The sequence below is a fragment of the Orcinus orca genome, chromosome 4, assembly GCF_937001465.1.
Source record: "Orcinus orca chromosome 4, mOrcOrc1.1, whole genome shotgun sequence".
In the NCBI taxonomy this organism is placed as follows: domain Eukaryota; kingdom Metazoa; phylum Chordata; class Mammalia; order Artiodactyla; family Delphinidae; genus Orcinus; species Orcinus orca.
The window spans coordinates 82,846,701-82,851,879 of record NC_064562.1 but is presented as its reverse complement, the minus strand read 5'-3'; positions in this window follow the sequence as shown (position 1 = coordinate 82,851,879).

Below are 5,179 nucleotides of genomic sequence, written 5' to 3'. Positions count from 1 at the left end.
GATGTATATAAATAAAAACAAAACAAAACAAAACAACTGAAGCATCAACTCTGTGTTTAATTATTTTGATGAAATAATTCACCAAGTAAGGATTATTTGAAATCTGCCTTTTCCTTAATTTCTGTTCACTATTTAATGCTGGAACATAGGGGTGGGAGTTACATATAAAGCATGACCCTTGCTCTCAGTGAGCTTGCAGTCCAGACAATCTAGGACACGGGTTGCATAAGGACTGACGTTCTAGTTCCGGGGATGGAATTGGAAGCAGGGTCTTTTTTTCTCTAAATTAGAGTGGATCTTTACGCAGCCCCACGAGGTGCAGGTAAAACACCAGTAAGCTTCAATGCCATCTCCAGCCCTTCTGGGAAGAGCAAAGCTTGTTGTCAAAGAAAAGGAAGAAGGACTAGTTCTGACAGCCTGGAGTCTCCGGGTGGTACCCAGTACACCACCCAGGGCACATCCTATTGCCTTCGGCTACCCTGCAGAGAAAGTCAGAGGGCCCTCTGTTTACTGCAGTCAGTGATGGAGTCCTGACCGTATCAAGAGAGGCCAGCTTTCAGGGCCTGGGCTGTGCTGCCACCATAGCCCACTAATCCTATAAAAATACATGGCTGAAAGTCCCACGCTTACATTTCAAACATAATATTGGGGCCTAAATTTAAGCTGCTATTTAGCAATCGAGTTTCACCAGCCAGTTTTCTGTCTCAATACATTTGGAGAACAGTCTGATGACTAAAGAAAGCAAATCTGAAGTCTTGTAACACGGTGTTTTAGGGACGCTCCTGAAGGAGACAATCCAGGGACCGCTGCCAAGACACAGCCGGGTCAGAAAAACCATGCGGTGCAAGGCAGAGTGGAGTAAAGGCTAAAGAGAATTATAAGGTATGCGTTTGGGGAACACAGAGAGAGAAACGAGGAAGGTTGATTCTGGAACAATGAGAAGAGGCTTCATAAAGAGGGGAGCAGCTTTTGAGGTGGGTTCTGAAGGGTGGGTGGGATATTCACAGGCAAGTAATGGAGAAACATGATTCTTGCACTCAGGTACAGCCAGAGATGGAATAAAATGACACTAGGAGGAAGCAATTAGCCAAATCCGGACTGTAGGTCACTCTGCAGGAAATTTACCCTGTGTCTTCAGCGAGTCAAGGGTATGGAAAGAGGTGGTAGTGGAGTGAGGATTCATCTAGATTTAAAAAGACCTACTGCACCTCATTATAGCAGAATTCTCTGCCTTCCCTTCTTTCTTCTGCCTCCCCCTTCCTCCCTCCTCCCTTCATCCCCTCGTTCATGTATTTGACAAATATTCATTCAGCACTCACTATGCGACAGGCACTGGGTTAGTCAATCAACTCTGTGGATCCTACCCTCATGATGTCTCTCCAGTTGGTCCTTTCAGTTCCTCTCCCGCCAATCTTCTATCAATACCTTTTCCACAACCTGTAAAGCTAAGGTGAAAATTGATTTGGAATCAACAAATCCCACAGAGCCTGGACAGAGGCCATCTGCCCAGGGGAGGGCAGATGGCGTGGGACTTCACGGAAAGGGCTCCATAGGAGAGAGCTCACAGACAAAAATCATAAGACATGTGGGGAAGTCACATGGCAAGAAAGACAAATAGAATGTTATACACCCCAGAGTAATATAAGCCCCTTTTTGAGAGAAATAGGGAACAAAAAAATTAAGTCTCTTTAAGAAAGGAAAATATTTTAATTTTTGTGAATTGTGGAAAGACAATTTGTCTTTTCACAATTCACAATTTGTGAATTGTGAAAGACAATTCCTGTCCTGAGAGGAAAGGAAAGTCCCTGAACACTTTTTTTTTTTTTTTTTTTTTTTGCGGTACGCGGGCCTCTCACTGCTGTGGCCTCTCCCGTTGCGGAGCACAGGTTCCGGACGCGCAGGCTCAGCGGCCACAGCTCACGGGCCCAGCCGCCCCGTGGCACGTGGGACCCTCCCGGACCGGGGCACGAACCCGTGTCCCCCGCATCGGCACGTGGACTCTCAACCACTGCGCCACCAGGGAAGCCCTTTTGCCTATTTTTAAATCAGGATGTTTGTTGTTTTATTGTTGAGTTATAAGAGTTTTTTATATATTGTTGATACAAGTCCTTTATCAGATGTGTTTAAAATTTTGTCTCTCAAAAAAAGGGAACTGTGAGCAGATGCTCTTGCACCTAAATGTACATTTGTTTAATTGGGCATCATATGCAAATAATACCTTTGTTGAAAAGAGAAGGTGTTGCCACCAGTACATATTTGCTAAATGAGAGGGTTGAGACAAAGTCTCAGGTGAGTGAGACTGCCTATCTCTGGTGATAGTTGTTTTTGGCTATTTCCCAGCCATTCAGTGTAAAGCCATCAGAATTCTCTTGTTATCAGACTGTTTTATGATAAAAGCTTCTTTTGACCCACGTGAAATGTAAACCTGTATTGTTCATTTGGATGTCAATAATCATGAAACAGATTTTAGAGAAGTTTAAAAAGTCACAAAATACAGGTAAGAGATAGTAAATAGAAAAAAATGGTACTTGTTAATGACTGCAAATGTAAATAAACTTAAAACAAGTTATGTTTTCTCCTTTCTCCACTAAAAGCTGTTTCTGTTTCTACTAATACTTTAGGAAGTACATTATAATTTCTGGTATTTGAAACAGTAGCATGGTAAAGATAAGGCTTTCAACAATCTCAAAACCTCAACACAACAGGAAGCTTTGTTTATGTTTCAACCCCAATAAATCAAAACAAAGATAACAAAATAAATCAAAATCAAACTGATTGATATCTGAGTAGCAATCAGTAATGGGATATGTACAAATACAGCTGCCGAACACTGCAATGTTAAACCTTATTAGTCATCCAGTAGCCTTATTATCTGTGTTAATATTAACATTTTTACTTTAGACTTATTTTGTGTGGAAGGATAAAACAAGTAGTTATATTATTTGATTTTAAGTTATAAATAAAGCTATGAGAGCAAATTATGAAAGAAAAGGAGTTAAAATTAAAGTTAGGAAGAGAAGCTAAAAGTTTTAGCAGGTATGTCACAGAGCAAATGTAAAACTAAACCTTAAAAGTGTTCATGTGAACTCATGTATACAAAGGAGACCTTTCCTAACTCTGCCCTTAAATAGCCCAGCTACAGTTATCCCAATACTACACTCAACACAGATAATCTATTCTCCATCCTTATGCCTAATTTTCATATGCTAGTATAGTATATTCCTCCATGTTCTGGTCAACTACATAACAGACCACCCTAAAACGTAGTGGCTTAAAGCAACAATCTGTTGATACTATTATCTCTCACATTTCTGGAGGTTGACAGGTTCGGCTGAGTTGTTCTTACTTTGGGTCATAGGATGCAGTCAGGTGTGGCCTGTGGCTGAAGTATATATATCTTTGTTATATATTTATATATATTTTTAAATTTGGCTGTGCCACGAGGCTTGCAGGATCTCAGTTCCCCCTCCAGGGATTGAACCCGGGCCACAGCAGTGAAAGCGCTGAGTCCTAACAACTAGACCACCAGGGAACTCCGTGAAGTCATCATCTTTAAATATCTGACATCCGATGGGGAGTCTGGAACAGTGGGGAGCTGGTTGGGCCTCTCTCTCGCCACGTGGCTAGCTTGAGCTTCCTTACAGTATGGTGGCCTTAGGGTAACTGAACTTCTTATGTGGTAGCTGGCTTCACCCAGAGCGAGCATTCCAAGGCATCCAGGCAGAAGCTGCAAAAGTTCTTATGACAATCTTGGAAGTCCTACAGTGTCGCTTCTGCTGTACTCTATTGGTTAAAGCAGTCACAGGTCAGCTCAGATTCGAGGAGGTGGGAGAATAGTCTCCACCTCTCAATGTACCCTGCATATACAAAGAGAGAAGAAATGGATGGTTTCACAAAGCATGTTTCTACCATATGAATTAGTTCATGTGCAATTAAAGAATGATGTCAGTCTAACCTAGAAGTCAAGTTTGATCATATCAGATTTTTTCTAGGCAAGGGGAGCCAGAAGAGGAGGAGTAGAATTGGAACCTTCAGCAGGAAAGAAAACAATCCCACAATTCAGTGCTGTACTGGGAGTAGGAATCCTTTAGCTGTGTTTTGTGAACATTGAAAATGAGCACCTGCATCGGGCTCTCTGGGGAGGCCCAGAGAGGTGCACCCCAGCCTTGTACCACTTTTGGCTCCTGTGCCTGGGAAGTTCCTGGCTTGGAGATGGTTTGGGCTGGATTGTCCCAGCACCCCCACCCCCACCCCCAAGCTCTGCTCTAACTAAACTGTGGCCAGCATTGCCACTCAATGTTTATGTGAATTTTTAATGTCTACTGGTGTAGCCTCTAGGCATGTCTAGCTGCCTGCCTGGGTGGTCCAAGGTGATTTCCAAGGTACCAGTGATTGTTTTTCTTAGTCCTTTGGTTACAAGGTTGCCTATTTTGAGTGGTCTCCCCAACTTTATTATTTTTAAATTTATTTATTTTATTTAATTTTGGCTGTGTTGGGTCTTCATTGCTGTGCGCGGGCTTTCTCTAGTTGCGATGAACAGGGGCTACTCTTTGTTGCAGTGCGCAGGCTTCTCATTGCGGTGGCTTCTCTTGTGGCGGAGCACGGGCTCTAGGCACGCGGGCTTCAGTAGTTGTGGCTTGTGGGCTCTAGAGTGCAGGCTCAGTAGTTGTGGCTCACGGGCTTAGCTGATCCACGGCATGTGGGATCTTCCCGGACCAGGGCTCGAACCCGTATCCCCTACATTGGCAGGCGGATTCTTAACCACTGCACCACCAGGGAAGCCCTCCCCAACTTTACTTATCCCATAAGCCCCATGACTTTTAATGTGCGATTTTGTAGAATGTGAGGTTTTTCAGTAATGCACACTTCACCTTATAGCAGACAAACCAGAACTATTTATTCTCCACTAAATGAAGGCAGGTCTCCTTGGAGAGAAGCTAATTCCATTCTTGGGGTAATAGTCTAGGCTGACTTGGAACATTTATAGCCAGAAAGTAATGATGCTTTAGAAATTCTGAAGAAGGACACAGAAACCAGCTTAAAGGGGGATGCATTGACCAAATTGCAACAATTTGAGTATCAAAAAATAAAAATAAAACAAAAAAATTATGGTAATTACAACATATTGAGTCATGAAAAGCCAGAGTCAATAACGGTATTCAAAGAAAAATAATGAGAA